General features: G+C 48.8%; 1 long non-coding RNA gene across 1 annotated transcript; it reads right to left on the reverse strand.

Annotated features, from left to right (window-relative positions):
- Window positions 1-2218: 2218 nt before the first annotated feature.
- Window positions 2219-7621, reverse strand: LOC142018406 (uncharacterized). Its single transcript, XR_012646814.1, has 4 exons — window positions 7582-7621; window positions 5696-5835; window positions 4796-5136; window positions 2219-2287 (listed from the first exon to the last, which is right to left on the reverse strand). It is a non-coding gene; the product is annotated as an uncharacterized LOC142018406 (long non-coding RNA).
- Window positions 7622-23765: the final 16144 nt, after the last annotated feature.

Below are 23765 nucleotides of genomic sequence, written 5' to 3' on the forward strand. Positions count from 1 at the left end.
CAAGGAGACCGAGTGGACTCAGTCGTGATGTGGACACTGGGATGGAGGCCAGGAGGGTAACAAGCTGTCGGTAGGAATTCCTGACATTTGCCCACCACCTGCTCAAACTGAATGACAACAAGAGCCCCAGGAAGATTCCCTACCAGCCATGCTCCTGCGGGCATAGGGGTAACACCAGCTTACGCCCCTCGCCACAGCACAGCTGCAGAGTACTCTAACTCCATGCAATGCACCGCAGTGGCACCGGCAGTCGGAGAGGTACATGATCACAGAATCATAGAATCCCAGGGCTGGAAGGGACCTCAGGAGGATCAACCCCAACTAGGTCATCCCAGCCAGGACCTTGTCCAGCTGGGACTTAAAAACTTTGAGGGATGGAGAATCCACCACCTCTCTAGGCAACGCATTCCAGTGCTTCACCACCCTCCTGGGGAAGTAGTTTCTCCTAATATCCAACCTACACCTCTGCCTCTTCAACGTCAGACCATTACTCCTTGTTCTGCCATCTGACACCACTGAGAACAGTTTCTCACCCTCCTCTTTAGAGCTCCCCTTCAGGAAGTTGAAGGCTGCGATTAAATCACCCCTCAGTCTTCTCTTCTGTAAACTAAACGAGCCCAAATCCCTCAGCCGATCCTCATAGTTCTTGTGCTCCAGACCCTAAATCATTTTTGTTGCCCTTCGCTGAACCTGCTCCAGAACATCCACATCCTTTTTATACTGGGGGGGCCAAAACTGGACACAATATTCCAGATGTGGCCTCACCAGCACCGAATAAAGAGGAATAACTACTTCTCTAGATCTGATCAGGGCGCTGCTGTGACTGACAGAGAAGTATCTGGAGCTGCCTTTGAGCTTTGGCAGGTCCCCTAGAGGCACTGGGCTGAGCTCAGCAAACTGAACCTTGCTGCATACAGACACTGGGCCATTCAGCATAGGATGCCTATGGAACATCCCTGCAGGCCAAGCTTAAGAGAGCAGCGAGTTTAGCAAACTGGGCAGTGCACACCTTTAAGGGGTTAACCCCGGGGGAGGGGAGCAGAAGGGTTTCTCTGTGGGAAGCAGCCAGGTGAGCCAATGAGGAGAAAGAGAGATGCTTTCTGAATTTAAACAATTGCAGGATGAGGGGTCTTTGTTCTGTGGCTGGGCAGGGAGAGACCAATATGCTTGATGAATCCAGTAAGCATCCTGGCCACATCATAATCAGCATATAGATATGTCAGTAGAAAGGCCATGTGCAGTTAGATGGAATCAGGTTATTTTTATTTTGGATTTGGTGTGGGACTGGCTGATGTGCTGTCCCCTCTACTCTGTAACATCTAAGGTGAATCCCAGGGAAGTAATTCTCTGTGCTCTAACCTTGACATCTTTTAGTTGCTTTGATTACATTGGGCAACCAGTTATGATGTATCACCTTCCTGGGGTATTGCATCTTTTGTCTGGTTAATAAATTACTTTTTTTGAAGGTAATATTTACATTCCTGTGTCCTAAGGAAAGGCCTGGGTGAGATATCAGATTACAGTTTATTTCTTCTCTTTGTTTCTGAGTTATCTCCTAAGGAAAGCGTGAAGCTCGGAGTTTCCCCACAGAGACATATCCAATCAAAACAAAAAAGCAGTCAAGTAGCACTTTAAAGACTAACAAAATCATTTAACGGGTGATGAGCTTTCGTGGGACAGACCCACTTCTTCAGACCATAGCCACACCAGAACAGACTCAATATTTAAGGCCCAGAAAACCAGAAATAGTAATCAAGGTTGACAAATCAGAAAAATATTATCAAGGTGAACAAATCAGAGAGCAGAGGGGCAAAAGGGGAGGGAGTCAAAAATTAGATTAAGCCAAGTATGCAAAAAAGCAAGTGTCTTCCTAGGTTTCACAGGTGGCTTTGCCACTTGATGGTGGCCTTGACTAATCCCCAGGGTCAGGGACACGGTGACCTTGGGGGGGCTTTTGTAAGCGGAGCCTATAGACACATGGTATTTGTTAAGGTTTTAGCAGGCCCCCACTTTCTGCACTCAGCATGTCAGAGTGGGGATCAGCCCTAACACCACCCTTCGCTGAGCATTCTCCTTGCAGCTCTGGCATGCAAACCTGGCCATGCAGTTTCGAGAGCCAGTGCTACAGTCCCACAGAGCTCCCCGACTCAAACCCTGATAACAAAATGCCCCAGGACAGGGCGCGGAGTCAGTCATTCACTTACACTGGCGTCACTCCACGGGCTCCTGGTTTACAGGCGTCAGTGAAAGGGGAGTTTGGCTCTCCAAGGCCGAAGGGCTGGGACACCTGCAATAGGTAGAGGAGGGGTAAGGAGGCTGCTCTGGCAGCCGGGGGAGGGAATGCTGGTTGCAGAAGGAGCTCCCGCTTCCCGGGGAGAACAGAAACCGATTCGATCACCAGTGTGAGGTTTTGTGGTCCCTTTGGGGACAACGTTAGAGGCCTAGGATGTACGCCCTGTACCAGCCCGAGGCCACCACCCAACCTAGCCACAGGTCAGCGTGGGACGACGGCTACCAGAGAAGGGTGGAAAGGATTAAGCGGGGCTGTGTGGCTGAGTTTCATGGGGCTGTGAAAAGATCCTGACCCACCTAGAAATGACCCGGGAAAGACAAGAGGGCTGGCTGGCAGGAGGATGCCAGCCTGAATTACCTTCGCTCCATTAGAGACAGGATAGTCCAGTCCCACCTCGCACAGCCTGTGCTCATCCCTTATCTAAGTGGCCACCTCCCCCAGCTAGGGCACCTTTAGCTGACCCGCTGCACTTCCACCCCTTCGAGATGGGACTCCCCTGAGACCTGGAGTAACGGAGCTCCAGGCTATCGGTCACAGCAGGAGCCAGGCTGCTGCACAGACAGAGCAGCGGAAACCAAGAGTTTGGGGGCTTTGCGAACCAGATCCCTCTCGTCGGGTCTCGGCTCTAGGCCTGTGCTCTGGCATCTGCCACAGGTGTTCCACAAAGCCCTCTCCTGGGCTCCTCCGCACAGCTCCCTCCGCCAAGTGATGCTTCCAGCCCCAGCTCTCGGCTTCTCGGCAGCACTTGGGATTTTAATTTAGCCACAGTAGCTGGGCTACAGGCGTTAATGCAACCCGGTCACTGCCACACGATTGGATACCCAGCAGAACCGTCCCCACCCATTGGACAGTCCGGAGCAGCTAATGCAGCCCCTGTGCTTGGAGGGGAGAAGGGAGTCACTGTGAGCAGGGCTGCTGCTGGCAGCAGGAGTTGGGCCTGGACCTGCACTGACCAGCAGCGCAGGAAGCACAGCACCCCAGCCCCCAGCTGCTTCACACCCCTGAACAATGCAGCTGGGTGCCAGGCATGGAGGAACTCAGCTGGCTGCAGCCAGGACACCCCGCCTCCCCACCACGGTGAGCTGGCAGTGGGGAACCCTGCTGCTAGCCCCAGGCTCCTGGACGATCCCCCTGGTCTCATCACTTGCTGGAGGGGTGCAATGGGGCGGCAGGGGATAGGGTTTGTGGAGTGAATGGAGGGGGGGCAGGAAGAGGTGGAGCAGGGCTGGTACTTAGGGAAGGAGGGGGGCGGGGTGGGGAGGGGAAAGGATGGAGGGAGCAGGGTCAGGAAGAGGTGGAGCAGGGGCGGGGCTTAGAGAAGGAATGTGGGTGGGGAAGGGCAGACCAGGGGCAGGGCTTGAAGAAAGTGTGGGGGGGGGGCAGAGCAAGAGTAGAGCAGGAAGAGGCGGGGGCAGAGGAAGGTTGTCCTGGGCCCTGGGTCTCCTGGGGACTGCACCGCTGCACAAACCCTTCCCCTGGCTCCGGACCCTGGCCTGGAATGAGGCTGGTGGGGTCCCTCGTTCCCTTCCCTGCCGGAGCTGCGGAAAGGATTTCCCGTGTTGGAGCCTCTCGCAGATGCCCCAGCTGCCCCGCAGGAGGAGGAGAAGCGGTTTGGCGAGATGGGCTGGAGCCGGCATCTCTGTTACAGTCTGATCCGTGTCGGCCCAGGTGCTGGCTGGGACTCAGCTGGAGGCCCGAGATGTCGGAACCGTCTGGGTCCACTCTCTGGCCTGGCTTGGTCAGGGCCTCTATCAGGATCACGCCCAGGAGATGAGATGTGGCAGCCATGAGGGTGAAGCCAATCCAGTAGCCAATTCCCTGACCCCTCAGTCTCTTTAGAGCTCCCCAGAGAGTTGTGGGTGGAATAGCCCAGCCCCTCAGTATTTTTCCACCAGTTAGACCCAGTGTCCGACACCCCAGCTTGGGCTCACTGATTTCTGGTGACACATTTTTTTGCTGACCTGCCAGGAGCTTAGTCCCACCCTTGAGTTAACAGAATCAGAGAACAGGAAGGAACCTCGAGAGGTCCCCACCTCTAGTCCACTGCGCTCCTGGCAGGACCGGGCCACCCGGGCGCGTTTGTCCAACCTGATCTGAAGCAGCTCCCAGGAGAGCAGGCGGAACCATGAGGCCTTTTTTCCCCTCGGCTAATCCTGTCTCTTGCCTTCAGGATGTACCTTTCACTCACACCCACAGTTCTGGGCTCTTGTGACATTTTATGGCCTGTCCCTCCTCATTCTGCTGAGCTCTCAAGGAGGGGAAATTTGTGGGCCCGGGACTCAGTTTACCCAGCACAGGCAATCTATGATGAGCATGACAGATGCCTTCCCTCTCCCCCAAGTAGCTCACGTCTGCTTAGCACTGCACGTGGGGAAGAGTGTGGGGGGTGGAGAGGTTCACAACTGACCCCTCTCGTGGGGCTGCAGGTGGGTGGCTGAAGACTGAAGCCGAATGAACCAGCTCCTGAACCGTCCCTGTGCCCCCCACCAGCACTGAACTCACCTTCCCCCTCCTGCCTGGAGCCAGCTGGGACTGGAACTGAGGGTGTCCTGATCCAGGGGTGGCACCTCTGCCTCACAAGCCCAGATGGAGCCCATCTGGCTGGGCTGGTGGGCGCTGGGCTGAATTTCACGCACCCACCAGCCGCTCCTTGCCTCACTCTATGGTTTCCGCAAACATCAGCGGCTTCAAGGAAAATTCATTTTCTGCATCCACCGGCTTACAGCTGCTGTGCACATTTGTGCTGTTGTCCAGGGTCGCACGGGTGCTAGGAGCTGTACAAATATAGACCAAAGAGCTGGCCCTGGCCCTGGCCTCAGGGAGATTGCAGTCTAAGCACCAGGCTGTAGGCAGCAGGTAAAAGAACAAGGAAAGAACAAGATGATTCTCAGCACGATCAGACCCAGTGCACCAGCTGCCCAGGGGCCTGCCAGGGACACTGACCTCAAATAACCATGCCTGGCACAGCTGAGCCAGGATTGCTTTGCACAGGAAGCCCGGTGGGATTGGCGCTAGCCTGGGAAGTCAGCCTCCACTAGGGCTGGTGAAGTCCTCACTTTGCTAAAGCTCTTTGTCCAGCACTCATCACATAGGAAGGTAAGTGTCATTATCCCCATCATACAACTGGGGAAACTGAGGCAGAGCAAAGTCAACACCATCCAGCAAGCCAATGGCAGAACCAAGCGTAAACCCACATCTCCTGATTCATTGCCCCATGCCCTACCCATTGTGGAACGGTCCCCCCGCCCCCCAGCATGGGCCTTAAAAGTTGGAATGCCGCTCCCCTTTGAATCGTTCATTCCCGTCTTCATCTCCCCGCCTCGCTTAATCCCTTCCTCCACTACCTGAGACTAATGCTATTGGTTCCCCTGCCTGTTCCTTGGGCTCCATCCCTTGCCACACCTCTAGCGCTGCTGTTTCTCTGGCTCCTGAGGCACCCTGGATCTCACACCGGCCTTGGTGACTCATGCAGAGCCCACACACTGCATCCTTTCAGGAGAAGTCCGCTCAGAACACTGTCCCAGTCTTCAGCCTACAACGCCCTGGGGAGAGACAGGCATGGAGTTCACACTGAGCCCTTTTCAACTCTGTTTCCCAAGTTGAGTAATCTGGAGACTCCCTCCCTCCCCAGTCCTCGACCGCTTGGAACCGGACTCCATCCAAGCAGGCATGCATGCTTTCCCAAAGAGTGCTGCTTTTATACCAGAGTTCAAAGCCTCCCCTAGTGCATTCTGGGCCAGGGCAAGCATCGGCCGGCCGGCCAGCCAACCAGCGTGTAAGCCTGCAGATCACGGCCCGTTGAGCAAAGGCCAAAAGTCTGTAAAAATGTATAGTTTATGAAATCACACGCTCTGGAGGGGACAGTGCTTGGCTCAGGTAGGTGAAACCTGCCACGCTCGCTTTCCGCTGTTCTTCCTTCACCAAACTTTCTCTGGTCCTTCCTCAACAACGGGTCTCTCTGTCCAGCGTTTGGAGCCTGGGAATTCAGAAGAGACTCTGCTGTACCCCCTCTCCTGGCTGGGAGTCTCAGGGGCAAACTGCCCATTTCTCCTCAAGGGCAGCTGCAAAGTGAGTTCGTGGAAATAGGGATTAGGGGGCAGCTCCGCAACTACCAGAAATAGGCGTCAATAAACCAACTTCAGTACAGCAGCAGCCCTCGTATGCCAGCTGAGGATCTGAACCCAGGATGGCAAGGCCAGGGCGTTTGCAGAAGGCAGCAGAAACTGACAAGGAGCTATTGCACCTAAACTATTCAGCATGGTGCAGTTAGTGAAACTGACCAGGGAGTGAAACTGACCAGGGAGAAAAATACAACTGATTAGCTTTTTCCAGTCAGTGACATGCAACACAGAAGGAAGAATTCAGCAAGAGTGGTCTGATTGGATTTTTAAAGTACTTCTGTTTTCAATAATTGCAGTTTATGCTAGTGGGGGAAGGAAATGTGGCTTTTTTTCTTAAAATGACATGTTTTAATCTGACAGGGACCTTCTAGACTCCTATAAGGGTGAAAAGGTTGTAACAATCTCACCTTATCCCAAGGGACTCAATAGCTTCTCTTAGGCCCTTTGGAGTTATATGACTGCAGAGCGGAGGGCTTGGCTAGGTTACACTCTACTCATTCAATATTTGTGTTTCAGTAACACCTAGCAACCCTATCTGAAATCAGGGCCCCAGTTGTGTAAGGTGCTGTTCATTATGTGGTGAAAAATAGAACACAAAGCAGAGGAGAAAGAAAGGATGATCATCTCCGTGTTACAGGAGAACTGAGACAGAGATCAAGGGATTCGCCCAGGGACACACACAAAGTCTGTGTCAGAGCTGGGGAATAAGCCCAGCTCTCCTGAGTCCTGGACCACTTCCTGAAGCACAAAACCCTAAAGCAGAGCTGCAGTAGCTACAGCAGGATCCAACCTATAGAAAGTCATCAGAGAAAGCAGAACTACAGGCCTGATGCTCCCTTGGTGCAAACAGACAAAAGCCCCTTCACTTCTGCTGGGCTGTGGTGGTTTACACCCAACACGCTGAAGCTTAGTAATGCCTTAAAGTGCTTAAAAATGGGCACGAGCATGCCCACCTTCAGCTGAATATTCACAGCCGACGGCAAGTCCAGTGATTGCTCCAATTGGCTCACCTGGGGAACTGCCCTGAAGCGTTCAGCTCCTGACATGCCGCTGATTTGCTGATTTCCCAGGCTGACCTTGGCCTGCATGGCTCCTCCGTAGCTCCTGCAGCATCTTCCCTCCAGAAGAGAGAAAAATCCTGCTACGGCCTCAGTGTCGTTTACTCACCTGAGAAATCCTTGAACGGACGAGGGGGGCTGGGATGCTCTGGGTGGAGAGGGTTGTCGCAACGGAGGGTGCAGGATGGACAGGGGCTGAGGGCGGGAGGGGCTGGTGGGGCGGGGAGGCTTCTGTAATGGAGAGCTGGTGTGGGAAGAGCCGGGGTTGAGAGGCGGATGGAGGAGCTTGAAAAGAACAAAATAAAAACAAAATAAAAACATAACCAGAAAGAGCAGCGCAGATGTCCCCTCCCCCACCCCCGGCCCCACTGCCAGAGGTCAGTTCTCATGTCACACCTCAGCCACAGAATCCTCCTGCCCTGGACGGGGATGGACGGACGCACACACACACACAGCAGGGGTCACATCTCAGGCCACACACACACACATGGCAGGGGTCACATCTCAGGCCATACCCTAGCCACAGGGCCCCGTCACCCAGGGACAGATCTCATGCCACACACCAGAGACAGAGCCCCGTTCCTGCCCGCCTGGGGTCAAATTCCACATCACACAGCCGTCACAGTGCTCCCTCTCTGACGAGAGATGCTTTGACCCTCCCCACCCCCCAAAGGGACAGAATAGCAGCTTTATTCAGAGACTCAGCATCACTAGCGCTTGCGAGAAGCCCGTTTGGTCCTGTTTGGAGTTCTGAAAGCCCCAGTTCTTGGAGTAAGGGGAGCACGTGAGACTTGCAGCTTTCAATAAAAAGGAGAAGGAAGTTTCTAGCCTTCCTGGTGAGGAGTAACACGTGGAAAAGATGATCCTTAAACTGAACAACCAGAAGGCAAATAAACAGGGCCCAACTTGACAAGGTCCTGGCTCGGATGACTTGGTTGGGGTTGATCCTGCGTGACGCAGAGGGCTGGACTAGATGACCTCCTGAGGTCCCTTCCAGCCCTAGGATTCTATGCTTGGTTATTGTAGAAATTTCACGATTTTTAAGCCAGCCTCATGCCTGAGAGAGGCAGGTCTGGCTGAGCCGGTTTGAACCCATGAGCCTGGCAATACTGCAGTCGTAGTGTTGAGGCTCTCATACCTCCCAGGTGGGGCTGACAGCCACCAGGGGCCCAGGGCAAGGTGTGGAGGGGCGGGTGCCATGCCCCTGGGAGGGGAGGAGCCTTGAGCAGAAGGGGCTGGGACAAGGGCGGTCAGCCCCTAGCACCACCCAGAGCCCAGCACCAGGCTCCTCCCAGCCCTCCAAAGCTGCGTTGAATGGCGGAGTGACCCTTGCGTCGTGTTTCGAAGAGGCCCACAGCTCCCATCCGCCTCTGCTACTGCGGCAGCCAGGAGCTCTGGGCCCCTTTGAAATGCAGTCCTCACACAGTTCTCCTCCTTCCCACCCCACGTCGGCAGGCCTGTCCTTCACCCCCAAGTGATATGTGACTCGACCACTGGTGTGGATCAGGTGTCCCTCTAATTTTTTTCCATCCATGGGTGGAATGAATTTTGTCACCTGCACCCAGGCACGTGCAGATGTGTGCCACCAGCAGAAACCCACGCTGCCGGCTGTGGGCGCTCTGCGCAGCAACTTGGCAGCATCTGAAGCTCTCCTGGGCGGCCGCCCACGTGTTCAGCGTACAGGGTGCGCAGCTGACCACTCTGCACACCCTCCCTGCGTTGTACAAAGAGAGGTGGCATTTTGCCCCTTGCTGCTAGGACCTGATTGTCTCTGACGGCCACACAATGCGTTCCAGATACCGCTGGGGAGAAGAGGAAGGTCGCTGTCAAGGCAGCACCAGCGTTCTTGGCATTGGCCAATTAGACGGCTGGTCATGCCAGCTAGCAGCGCCACAGCAAAGAAAAGGGAGTCCTTTGACTTTCTGACCCACCCAACACGGCCATAGGGGATTAAGGAGATGGAAGTAAGGCTGCAGCACAAATAACAAGCCATCCTGTGGCACCTTAGGGACGAACGCATTCATGAGCTTCTGAGGGCAAAATTACGGTTTACTTGGGGAGCTACAGACGAACGTGGCTACTCCTTTGAGGTTGCTGCGGAGAGGGGAGAACCGGGGATCCACCAGTGTGCCTAGGTGCCAGGTGGGCCAGGGTTAGACAACATGACATGGTGAGAGACTCAGCATTTTCAATCTGTTTGGCTTAACGAATAGAAAGTAGAAGGAGGAAACTTGACCACAGCTTAAGTAGCCGCAGGCTACTTAAGGCTAAAGGGTCTGGGGCTCTTGGCCACTTCTGGAGCAGCGGCATCTGGAGCCCTGGGGCTTTAAAGTCCCTGCCAGAGTGCTATGTGGTATGTGCCAGGCAGCCCCGAGGACTGGGAAGAGCAGGACACGCAGTGTTCCAGGTAGTGCTGAAGGCTGGCTGTCCTGGCCTCTCCCCTTCTGCCCAAGACCCCACCTCTTCCAGGAGCACAGTGCCACCGCCCCTCCCCATCTTACTCCGGGGGTCCGAAGACTCTGTCAGCAACACTGACTAGCAGCACGAGGAACCAATATTGGGTCTTGCAGAGGAAGGTGTCACTCGACCCAGGGGCTGGAAGTGGAAGCCAGACAAATGCAGATGAGAAATGAAGTAGTATGTTTAATGACGAGCTGGACTAAGACCTGGCTGAGCCATTGCCACATGGACGTATCATTTTAAAGTTAATGATTGAACTAAGTGTTTCTCCAGGCTTTTTAAAACAATATTCTTGACTTGTACTCCGGCTGGCGCATAGGTCATCTCCAAGTCTCTGACACGTCAACTTGTCTCGGGACAAAACTTCTAGCTGACCCCAGTCGTTGTCCTTCAGTCTCAGCAGATCTTCTCCACTTTGTCTGAGGTCTTCCTCTTTTGTATTTTCCTTGTGGGTTCCATGGGAGATCTCGAGGGCCTCTGCTGGAGGATGGTTTTCTGAGAGGGTGGCCCAGCCATCGTCACTTTCTTCTCTTGGTTTGAACGTCAAATGGTTCTCGGTAGGGAAAGCTGAAAACAACATTCAGTTGCTCTAAACCAGTGCTGTGAATGGCTTTCAATCAAATGCAGGCATCAGAGATTAACAAATGCTAATGAGAGATCCCTATCTTTGGACAAACACAATAAAGGAATGAAAGACTGAAGGGGAATGTATGTGGGTATGGAATCTCGCACAATTCTGTCTTGAAATAGAAAAGCAATAGCTACAAAAGCAGGAGGAAGCAGGGTGAAATAGCTGCGTGAAATAGCTGCGAGCTGGGGTGTGTGCTGGGTGTGCAAATGACTCACTAAGTTCCCCACTGTGGTGCAGAAATCACAGATCCAGCCAAGTCTGTCATAACTAATAACCACTGAACTGCAGGAGTGTTTCCTTACAGCAGGGGCTGGGAACATCCATGTGCTGCAGCTCCCTTGAATGATTCCCAGCAGGCAGGTGAGAGGAGGAGGAAATGGAGGCAGGAAATGAGCGAGAAGGTTGTATTGAGCAAAGATGCCACCACAGAATCAAGAGCCAGATTTTTACAAGAGCTCGGCACCCAGAAGCTCCCTTTAAAAACAGTGAGCACTGGGCAAAATCCAGCCTTAATTGCAGGCCCTGAGGTCTTGAACTTTACGAAGGGCATCAGCCGTTGTGTTATGCTAACATCCGGCTGCCACCAAAGTGTAAGGGAGTCGGAGGACCCTGCACCTCAGATCCGAAGTCAGGTGTGATGCTGAGGATATGTCTTCGTTATGCGGAAGAGCGACCCGGTCAAGGTCGATCTTCTGGTGTTAGATTTTGCACACCTAGTAGGGATGCATGAAATAGAACTATCTGGGGTTGGCGGTCGCTTCCTTTACTCCTCAATACTGTGAGGAGTAAGGGAGGTCGACAGGAGGGTTTGTGAGGATGGCCAGATAAGTCAGTGGTAGATAAGTTGATTCTAGCTATGTAATTGCCATAGCTAGAACTGCATATCTACAATCGACTCTAATGTCTAGCGTAGACCTGGCTTCAGCCCGCTGGTAGAACAGACCTGTCGGCAAAGGAAATGGGAACTGTCAGAAAAAAATCCATCTTTGGGGGAGGGGAACCCACAGATAGAGTCATGGGTCTTGCTCTGTGTTCCCAGTCAGCCAAGACTGACCCACTCCTACCTGCCAGGTCCCAGCCCAGTTTATCCTCTCGCTTTCGTCCTGGGTAAAAGGTGTGACCTGGTCGCAGCCCATCCTGGGCTCAGGTTCCGAAGCATCATTTACCTGCAGGTGGCTGGGGCAGCCTTTCTCCATGGATGTCGCACCCAAAATTCCCATCACCACCTAAGTACTGATGCAATGCTCAGGGAAACCGAGGCACACATGGGGTTACCCTAGGACAGTAGAACTCACATGCAACATGACAAGGTGAATAAAATCCCTACTTTATCACACGGGCCCCTAAAGCTAAGTTACGGATCACGTCCGTGCCATAGAATAGTAACAGAAAATGGAAGTGAATGACGGTAAGCCCCTGAGAACACCTCTGAGCTGATCCTCACGAAAGAACAAGCCCAAGGACAGCTGGGATTGCAGAGCTTATTTGCATACCACTGGCACAAAAAATGAATGGCCGAGTAAATTCTCTTTGGCCAGCACCCAACCCAGGAGCAAACCATGCGATGGTGTGAGCCTGCCCTGATCAAAACAAATATTACAGAAGCAAGAGTGCCAGGAGCACTAGAGAAAGAGAAAAGGCTATTATATGCTGACAGATGGTGACACAGTATGGACCAGTGACTAAGGCACTGGTTATATGTTAAATTTGATCAGACAGTTGCACCAGTTAGAAGCTGCTTCCGCCGGCATACTTCCTGCCGCTGCTCGATTTCAAGAACCAGAACCCTGCTTTGTTCGTGGCTAATGATTTACTGTTCCTGCTGCTGTTAAAAAGACATGAATAGCAGCTAGAAGCCCCAGCAGCGATCAGAGCCCCACTGTTCTGAATGTTGCAGTAACACCAAGTGAATGGTAGTTATGGCCTTCCAAAAGCTCACAACCCAAATAGGCAAGTGAAAAGCTGGGAGGGGAAACTGAGGCACAGAGCAAGGACTTGACTTGCCCAAGAGTGGCCAGCAGGTGACTGACAGAGCCGGGAGACCTGACCCCTATCCACGGTTCTGTCAGTCGCCTGCTGGCCGCTCTTGGGCAAGTCAAGTCCTTGCTCTGTGCCTCAGTTTTCCCTCCCAGCTTTTCACTTGCCTATTTGGGTTATAGCAACTGGTTATGTGTTAAATTTGATCAGACAGTTGCAACAGTTAGATGCTGCTTCCGCCGGCATACTTCCTGCCACTGCTGGATTTCAAGAACCAGAATCCTGCTTTAGGGTTAGGGTTGGGGACACGTTCTTTAGACAGAGTAATGAGTGTTGATATCCGCTATAGATACCAAACCAGAGATTTTAGACATCAGTGACTCTTAGGCTACGGTTACACTGTCGGGTTTTTCAGAAATAACTTATTTCGATGTTCTAATGTCAAAATAAGTCATTTCTGAAAAGAGCGCTCACGCTGCAGGAGCATTTCAAAACTGAGCGCTCACACTAGCGAGCTCAATTTTGAAATAAGAGCACAGATGGGATGCCTCTCTGGAGGCCAATTAACTCGTAATTACCGCTGCTTAGTACACAGGGAGTCAATTTTGAAATTGAAAGGGGTAGTTGGCAAAAGTCGTTCGTTTTGGTGGAGTTACTATTTCGAGTTGAAAGCCCAGTTATTCCAGAATAAGAAATTTTGCAGTGTGGGTATAAGGGTTTCCCCCCCGCCAAATGAAGGGGGTTTTCAACAAAAAAAAAAAAAAGAAAACAACAGTGTAGACAAGCCCTCATTGAGATCAGTGGGAGCAATGAATTTGCTCAGCCCCAACCACTCTCAAATAGCCAGACTACAAGTTAGGTTAGTAGTGAGGTTGGTTGCACCTGTACAGATGGAAAATCTTCATAATCACTGTGGTAGTGAGCCCCATCAGAGAGAGACAGACAGACAGATCCTTGTGAGGTTCTGGCCCATCACCCATAAAAAATGGCCCTGAATTGTGAAATGTCTCAGAGGGATAGCCCTGTCAGTCTGTAACTGTAAAAACAACGAGGAGTCCTGTAGCACCTTAGAAATTAATGGATTTCTTAGGGCATAAGCATTCATGGGTAAAAGTCACTTCTTTTCCATTGGATGAAGTGGGTTTTACCTACAAAGGCTTTTGCCCAAGGAAATCAATGAATGCATCTCTAAAGCATGTGGTAGCTAATTAGCCATTTGGAGCTTTTGACCCTATGTGGAACGTTATTAAAAGCAAGCACCTTTCATAGACCCAAAATCCCAGGACCCACGCAGCATCAGAGACCCACATCCAAATGAGCTGTCAGGTCACTAGTGTGTTACAAAACAGACCTAAGAGACTACCTGACCCTTCCATTCCATTTCAATGATTTAAAACCCAACCAAACCACTGTTAAAGGGCCAGGGGTCTGGAGTGGAACTAGGGGTGTGAGGGACAGGGAGAACGTTCAATTTAATTTGGGACCAGGCAAGCAGGGACAGCCATGGCCCAGTTTATCTGGGGCTTGAGATAAGAAGAGATCCAATCGGAGCAGTTAGCTTCCTCAAATCTCACTTTTGCCAGATCTCATTTTCTGATTCCTCATGTGTCTGGAGCCAGGGGGGAAGCTGAGGAAGCCAATGGATGGGAAAATGCAGGGTGGGGTGAATAGACGGACAATTAGCCAGGCCAGGGGCTCCCTACCTGGCGTTGGCGAGGGTACTGCAGGGGATCTATAAAGTAAATAAATAAAAATGATCACAGTAAATACGTTTTAAATAAACTGCAAAGTTACAATCAATTATTACTTTCAAATTAAATATCTTCCAATAATGTTATGAACTGCTGTCTGAAAATCTATGCTGTGGTTTCCTTTTTCATTTAATGAATTGTACACAGCGGCTAGATTTGGCTTTGATGGGGATCTGTGAGCAGTTTGGGGAGTGATGGGGGTCCGTGAATGGTTTTGGGGGTGATTGGGGGTCCGCACTAATCAAAAGGTTGGCAACCACTGAGCTAGGCTATATTTTTCACCAAGAAAACCTCCCTTGACATTCTGGTTTGAAGTGGAGCCATACGCAACAGCAGGGAAAAGACAATGAAATGCACATGCATTGGATTTGCTGTGAAGCTACAAAAAGTCAACATTGGGTCATCTGCTGTCAGCATTGAGCTGCCTGGTGACCACATTTAAGCAGGTCAGAAAAAGCCACATACTTGGGGTGAGGACTTCACTGAAAATAACAGCTCAGCTAAGGAGCAGTGGGAGGAGGGGGCAAGCTCAGTGAGAGGAGCTACCTGGCAGAGATTTCAGGGCCTATCAGTGGGAGCTAATGGCCTGGTTTCCTGTTATTGACATGAATTCCAAAAGCCAGTGAACATGCAGATAGTCACAAAAGAGCGATTTGTTCTTGGGAGCATGCAGCCTTTGCCAAGGCCAACTGACCTGCCAGCTTTCAGATAAGGTCTTGGGCCAGGGCCCAAAGTGCAGGCGGAACACACGAGGAGCTGTAGGAGCTGTCTCCAGCAGGGCTCCCGTCCCATCCCGTCCCGTCCTCAAGTCAGCTTGGAGTTGGCCCGCTCAGAGGATGGTCCCAACAGCACTTACTCAGACCATCAAAACACAAAAGCAGTCAAGTAGCACTTTAAAGACTAACAAAATAATTTATTAAGTGATGAGCTTTTGTGGGACAGACCCACTTCTTCAGACCATAGCCATACCAGAACAGACTCAATATCTAAGGCATACGAACCAAAAACAGTAATCAAAGTTGGCAAATCAGAAAAAAATTGTCAACTTGATACGCTCACCTGGATTTTCTTCTGATTTGTCAACTTTGATTACTGTTTTTGGTTCTCTATGTCACAGAATCACAGAATCATAGGGCTGGAAGGGACCTCAGGAGGTCATCTAGTCCAGCCCCCTGCTTCAAGCAGGATCAATCCCCACTAAGTCATCCCAGCCAGGACCTTGTCCAGCCGGGACTTAAAAACCTCAAGGGATGGAGAATCCACCACTTCTCTAGGCAACACATTCCAATGCTTCACCACCTGCCTTGTGAATTAGTTTTTCCTAATATCTAACCTACACCTTTCCCTCTTCAACTTCTGACCATTACTCCTTGTTCTGCCATCTGACACCACTGAGAACAGTTTCGCACCCTCCTTTTTAGAGCTCCCATTCAGGAAGTTGAAGGCTGCTATTAAATCACCCCTCAGTCTTCTCTTCTGTAAACTAAACAAGCCCAAATCCCTCATCCTATCCTCATAGGTCTTGTGCTCCAGACCCTTAATCATTTTTGTTGCCCTTCGCTGAACCTGCTCCAGCAAATCCACATCCTTTTTATACTGGGGGGCCCAAAACTGGACACAATATTCCAGATGTGGCCTCACTTCTACTACTTCTACTTCTCTAGATCTGCTCGAAATGCTCCTCCTAATGCACCCCAGTATGCCGTTAGCTTTCTTGGCTACAAGGGCACACTGTTTACTCATATCCAGCCTTTCTTCCACCATAACCCCTAGGTCCCTTTCCATTGTACTGCTGCTGAGCCAGTCGGTCCCAGCCTGTAACAATGTTTGGGATTCTTCCGCCCCAGGTGCAGGACTCTACACTTCTCCTTATTGAACCGCATCAGATTTCTTTTGGCCCAGTCCTCCAATTTATACAGGTCCCTCTGGATTCTCTCTCTACCCTCCAACATATCTACCTCTCCCCCTAGTTTTGTGTCATCCGCAAACTTGCTGAGGGTGCAACCCAGTCCCTCATTCAGGTCATTAATAAAGATGTTGAATAACACCGGGCCCAGAACCAAGCCTTGCGGCACTCCGCTTGAAACAGACCGCCATCCAGATATTGAGCCATTGACCACTACCATTTGGGCCCGACCATCAAGCCAGCTTTCTATCCATCTTATAGTCCAGGGATCCAATCCATATTTCCTTAACGTATAGACAAGAATGTTGTGGGAGACCATATCAAAAGCCTTGCTGAAGTCAAGGTATATCACATCCACTGACTTCCCCATGTCCACAGAGCTTGTTACCTCGTCATAGAAGCTAATTAGATTGGTCAGGCAGGACTTGCCCCTGGTGAATCCATGTTGGCTACTTTTGATCACTTTCCCCTCTTCCAAGTGCTTCAAAACGGATTCCTTGAGGATTCCCTCCATTATTTTCCCAAGGATTGAGGTAAGGCTGACAGGTCTATAGTTCCCTGGATTGTTCTTCTTTCCTTTTTTAAAGATGGGCACTACGTTTGCCTTCTTCCAGTCATCCAGTATCTCCCCCGATCTCCAAGAGTCTTCAAGGATAATGGCCAAAGGTTCAGCAATGACCTCTGCCAATTCCCTCAGTACCCTGGGGTGCATTAAATCCAGACCCATGGACTTATGCACGTCTAGTTTTTCTAGATAGCTCAGAACTTGTTCCTTCCCCACAGATGGCTGCCCTCCACCTTCCCATACTGCATCATCTAGGACCATCCTGGGGAAGTTGACTTTGTCCATGAAGACTGAGGCAAAAAAAGCATTGAGTACTTCAGCTTTTCCTGCAGCATCTGTCACTAGGTTACCTCCCTCAGCCAGTAATAGCCCCACACCTTCCCTGATAACCTGTTTATTGTTCACATGCCTGTAGAAACCCTTCTTGTTACTCTTCACATCCCTTGCCAGCTGCAGTTCCAATTGTGCTTTTGCTTTTCTGATTACTGCCCAGCATTCTCCAGCTGTATGTTTATACTCCTCCTTAATCAACTGCCACGTGTCCATTTCTTGTATGCATCCTTTTTGAATTTAAGCTGACTAAGGATTTCCCTGTTAAGCCAAGCTGGTTGCCTCCCATGTTTGCATTTCTTACTACGCAGCGGGATTGTTTGTTCCTGTGCCTTTAGTAAGACTTCTTTAAAATACTTCCACTTCTTTTCAACTCTTTTCCCCTTCATCTTCCTTTCCCAAGGGATCCTGCTCATCTGGTCTCTTAGGGAATCAAAGTCTGCTCTTCTGAAATCAAGGGTCTGTATGTTACTGCTCACCCTTCTTCCTTTCGTCCAGATCCTGAAATCTACAATCTCATGGTCGCTGCCGCCCAGGTTCCCTCCCACTTCTATTTCTTCTACTAGTTCTTCCCTGTTACTGAGCAGCAGGTCAAGTTGCACATGGGCCCTGGTCGGTTCCTTCAGCACTTGTACCAAGAAGTTATCCCCAGCATTCTCCAAAAACTTCCTGGATTGTCTGTGTGCTGATGTATTGGTCTCCCAACAAATGTCCGGATGATTAAAATCTCCCATGAGAACCAGGGCCTGTGATTTGGAAGCTTCACTAAGCTGCCTGAAGAAATCCTCATCTATCTCCTCTCCCTAATCTGGCTGTCTATACCAGACACCAACTGCAGCATCACCTCTGTTACTTCCACCTCTAAGCTTAACCCAAAGACACTCAACTGGATTTTCTCCTTCCTCATACTGGAGCTCTGAGCAATCATAATGCTCCCTCACATACAGCGCAACTCCTCTGAAATGTCTTAAATGTCTTAAATATTGAGTCTGTTCTGGTCTGGCTATGGTCTGAAGAAGTGGGTCTGTCCTACGAAAGCTCACCTAATAAACTATTTTGCTAGTCCTTAAAGTGCTATTTGACTGCTTTTTTGTTTTGATAGGATATAGACTAGCACGGCTCCCTCTCTGTTATTACTCAGACCATGTGTTTCATTCTTCTGACACTCAAGAAGTGAGGGAGGCAGGCAGAGTTCCCTCTAATATTTCCATCCATGGGTGGAATAAATTTTGTTATGTGCACCAAGGCATGTGCACAGGTGCACCACAAATAGAAACACATGCTGCTGGCTGTGGGTGATTGTGGGCGCTCTGCTAATGAGCTGGGTGGTGCCCGAATCTCTCCTGGGTGGCTGCCCAAATGCTCAGCTTACAGGGAACACTGGAGGTGTAAGGGAAAAATATGGGGATACATTACCATTACTTATGGGAACTGCTAAGACCATTAATTGTAGATGTTCATTAGCAGGACACCACTACTAATGCATTTTTACATGCTCTTCCAGTAACTGTACAAACATGCACACTTCTCTCTTTTGGAAAAAATAATATAGCCAAATAATACAGGAAGAATTACTTACTCTGTTTCTTTTTTTGGTTGGTTGGTTCTCCCCCCACCCCTGCCCCCACAGCCTTCCTTTTCCATCAGCCTGATGAAGGAAAAACATCTCAACCCCTAGCATTGCAGAGGTCCGATGAGACAAGAGAATTCTACCTTGGGTTGTGCTGACAAATCAGTCCCCGGTGTTGTGATTTCTGAACAAAGCATCCTTGAATGACATTTCACAAAACAATAAGTCCTATGGCACCTTAGAGACGATCAAATTTATTAGCTCATGAGCTTTCGTGGGCAAAGCTCACTTCATCAGATGGGTTTGAGTGGAAATTACAGAAGCCAGGGTATATGTAGCAGCAAAAAAAAGTTGTGTGTCATTCGTTGCCCTTCATTCACTGGTCCTAGTAATGCAGGTAACTCACTTTTCACAACCTAATTTGAAAATGTTGGAAAAGAGAAAGAACCACTTCCATCTATATAGGCCCCTAAAAAATAAGCCTGGTTTTCAGAAGTTCTGAGCACTCGGTTCCCAGTTGAAGTCCAGACTACAGTCTGAAGTGTATTAAAATTCTCCCTAATGAAAGGATATTCTTTCAGATGTGCCCAATTGAAGTATTATTGGCAGTAATAATCCTCATGATTATTTGTCCTCTAAGACTTCATTCACTTTATTCAGCAGCATTATACATTAAATCATCATAGGCATTGTAACTAAATAACTTACCAAATGAAGCAACACTTCTATCCTTTTTAAGATGAAATTGTGGCATTAGGAAATAAGGTTGACAGGCCCAGATTAAGTGTTTCTTGAAGCAGATCTTTTGGCTTGCAGTCCAATTTAAAGTCGGTGGAATGTATATGTTTCAGGAAGACTATCTTGTCACAGCAATCTTTTGAAATTTTATTGTTGTACCTTTGTTGAAACTGTTCAGCCAATGAACATAGATCTTCATCATTTAGTTCTCAGAAACCATGCTCCTGCCCCCGCCCCCGCCCCCCGGAATTCAAAAAGGGGACAAATTTGTCACAGTGACTCAAACTGATGTAGTAACAGAGAGTTAGCTGTGTTAGTCTGTATTCTAACGAAACAGCCGTCATGTAAGCACCTTAAAAACTAACAAAATAATTTATTAGGAGATCAATTGACATGTAAGACCACATTTGATGGAGTCGATAATAACAAATAACAATTGACTCATTAATGCCTTTCTCCATCAGATTAAGATGCTAGGCTGCAACTGGTGGAAAACTGAGATGAAATGTCAACACCTTGTGCTGCTGATTTGCACTCACAAAGGATTGCATCCCCTTGATCATGAATCTTTTGAAAACCCTTAAGAAGTGAGGGAAAGATGCTCAGTGGCTTGAGCAGGGGCCTGCAAAACCCAGGGTTGTGAGCTCAATCCTGGAGGTGGCCATTTAGAGACTGGGGCACGTAGATGTAAAGTCATTCAATGTTATCCCTCTCCACATCTAATGCAGCAGTGTGTGCTTCCAGTTACAAGATTAGTTTAGTGGACCATTTTTAGCAGCTTCATCTACATGGACAATATTAAAATGTGTTCAGATTTAGATGTATACTTCTGAATTGCGTTGATCTCACAGCACAGACTCACGCTGAGTTTATGAGATTTAAGGTCACAAAGCCTTTCCCACAGAGTCCAAATGCAGTGCAACTGGTTTACCGCCATCAACTCGTGCTGACCATCTCATTGATCACATGCCATGAGGGGAAAAAGACAGATGCTGCCTCAGAATTTCCCACATTTGAGGACTGCTGCTGGAGAGGTTGTACAATTGCTAGATTGCTCCAAAGTATGTGATTGCTTCCTCGCATGATTCAGCACAATCAATGCCAACAAGTTTTAGTGCGTGGTTGCCACAACTGGAGAAAATAGTTTGGATTTTCCTCAAGGAGGAGTGTTTGTACTCCATTGTTCTTCACAGCCATATTGGATCCATTGTCATAGGCTTGGCCAATGAGAACTTGAAAACTTAATTTGAAGCCTTCTAGAATTTCTAAAACACAAGCAGTGATTTCTTTAATTTTTTTTTTGTGAAATTATCAAACAAAATGAATTGTTCTTCAGTTGAAATCTTTGAACTTCCTGCAACTGTAATATATTCAACAACCAAAATCATCTGTTCTCAACGAAAACAGGCTAGAGTTGAACCAATGATAATTGAAAAGTACTTTGGATGCCATATCGCTTCAAGAATCATTTGCACAAACATCCCAGACAGCTCAATAAATTTGTTTTATATTCTGGTGGACAGATAAGAGACTTACATGCATTTTCCACTCTCTCACGGCTCACAAACATGGTTAACGTGGCCTAATAAAAGTGAGTCATATTTGCTATGAAGTTTAAGTATATTGTCAAGGCCGAGCCCCACTCTGACATTCCGAGTGCAGAAGGAGGGGGGGCTTGCAAGAGACCTTAAAAATACCTTGCCTCTATAGTATCAGAGAGGGAGCCGTGTTAGTCTGCAGCTTCGAGAACAACAAGAAGTCTTGTGGCACCTTATAGACTAACAGATATTTTGGAGCAGAAGCTTTCGTGGGCAAAGACCCGATTCAAACCACCCCCCGAATCGTGCATCTGACGAAGCGGGTCTGTGCCCACGAAAGCTTCTGCTCCAAAATCTCTGTTAGTCTATAAGTTGCCACAAGACTTCTGGTTGTTCTCTTGCCTCTATAGGCTTCTGCTTAAAAGCCTCCCAAAGTCACAGAGTCCCTGACCCTGGGAAGTAGTTACCACCAAGTGAGAAAACCCCTCTTTAACAACCAGGAAGTCACATGTGGGATGTCTCCCTGTGGAGTAACCCCAAGCTCTCAACCCTCCCTTGGAAGGAAGCTTGAAAACAAAGAGGAAGAAATTAAGCTGCAGTCTGATAGCCGACCTTTCAGTCCTAGGCGACGTCTACAGTATGAGATAAATTCAAATTTAACATTATAATGCTGGTTTTTTTTTAAATTTGATTGAGTATCCTCACTTCCTACCGGCTCCCAACATATTCAACATATTGCTTCTAAGCTGAAATCACCAAACATCGACTGTTGCAGCAGTGCATTGTGGGAACCTATCCCACAGTTCCCTCAGCCCCATGTTCTGAGCCAGGAGTCAGGGGCAGCAGTGCTGTCCATTTCCTGGGTTCCTGCAGCTTGGGGGACTCGAAAGGGACAATGCAGCAGCCTTGGTCAATTTCCCAACTCCCACTGTAGTGAGGAGCTGGGAAACTGACAGGGCAGCAGCTCTAGTCAGTTTCCTGGCTCCCCCAAGCTGCAGGATCTGGGCAACAGCCCCGGTCAATTTCCTGGCTTCCCCAAACTGCAGGACCCAGGAAACTGACAGCACAGCAGCCCTGGTCAGTTTCCCAGCTCCTGCTAGTAGCAGGGACCTGGGAGCCAGGTGCAGCACGTAGCTTTGTGGGATGCATATGGGACACTTGTGGAGACTAATAAATTCAATTTTAAGACATGGCACTTCCACACTGGCCTTTAATCTAACTTCCGAATTTGACCTTGACGCTGTATCCATCAGGTAACTGTCACATTGTAATCTCAATATTAGTGCTCCCAAAATCAAGCTAACGGTATTTACAGTAAAAACAGCCACGTGGTAATATTGAGCTAACTGTCTTAAATTCGAATTTATCTCATAGTATAGATGCAGCCTTAGACGTGCATATACAAAGATCCTTCTCTAGCACAGAGAAATCAAATCATTGCCTTAAAAAAGGTGATTTATTATCAAAACAAAAGATTTACATAATAAAGCATACTTGGTTGCTAGGTGTTAAAGAGCAATTCAAAAAAGTAGGATAAAGCACAGGAAATTACTTTCCCGGGATTCAGTTTACAGGTTACAGGGTACAGAGGGGTTCATCAACCAACCTAAGAAGTCTCGCACCAAACTCAAAATAAAAAATAACCTGATCCCATCTGACTAAACATTTGCTTCTACTTACATATCTGTATGCCCAGATCTCCTTGTGGTCTGGATATTTACTGAATTCCTAAAACCTGCTCAGGATTAAAACATCTCTGTCTCTCTTTCTCATGTTTCTGAAAGTTGTTTTTAAGTGAGGTGTAACTTGGTGGTATGCAAAACAAATCCAACTCCTGGAAAGGGTACTGTAGGCTGGACAGGCTGAATGGCACGTGTTTCAAGAACTCAGATTACCTTAGGACCATGTTTCTCAACTGGTTTTACATGTAACCCAAGGGCACAAATGAGAAGTCGGGCGGTACTTATAATTTTTTTTTTAAAAATGGGGTACTTTATAAAAAATAGGTTGAGTAACATTGACATATACCAACATAAGAATGGCTATTACTGGGTAAGACCAAAGGTCCATCTATAGTGCAGCATACCATCTGCCGACAGTGGCCAGTGCCAGATGCTCCAGAGGGGGTGGATCTAAGACAATGATCAAGTGACTTGTCTTCTGCCACCCATTTCCAGTCTCTGACAGAGGCCAGGGACACCATTCCTACCCCCTGGCTAATAGCCTTTTATGGACCTAACTGCCATGAATTTATCTAACTCTTATTTGCACTCTCTTATAGACAGTCTCCTCTGGCAAGGAGTTCCACAGGTTGACTGTGTGCTGTGTGAAAAAGAACATTCTTTTATTAGTTTTAAACCTGCCACCCATTAAATTTCATCTGGTGTCCTCTAGTTCTTATATTATCAGAACAAATAAATAACTTTTATTCACCCTCTCCACGTTGCTCAGGATTTTATATACTTCTATCATATTCCCCCTCAGTCTCCTCTTTTCTAAACTGAAAAGTTGCAGTCTTTTTAACCTCTCCTCATATGGGATGCATTCTATACCCCTAATCATTTTAGTTGCCCTTTTCTGAACTTTTTCTAATGCCAAAATATCTATGTTGAGGTGAGGAGACCACATCTGTAAGCCGTATTCAAGATATGAGCTTACCACAGGTTTACAAAGGGGAAGTAAAATATTCTTTGTCTTATTTTCTGTCCCTGTTTTACTATTTCCTAACATCCTATTTGCTTTTTTGACTGCTGCTGCACACTGTGTGGATGTTTCCAGAGAACTATCCACAATAACCCCAAGATCTCTTTCCTGATTAGTTGTAGCT

Source organism: Carettochelys insculpta, chromosome 10, assembly GCF_033958435.1.
Source record: "Carettochelys insculpta isolate YL-2023 chromosome 10, ASM3395843v1, whole genome shotgun sequence".
NCBI lineage: Eukaryota > Metazoa > Chordata > Testudines > Carettochelyidae > Carettochelys > Carettochelys insculpta.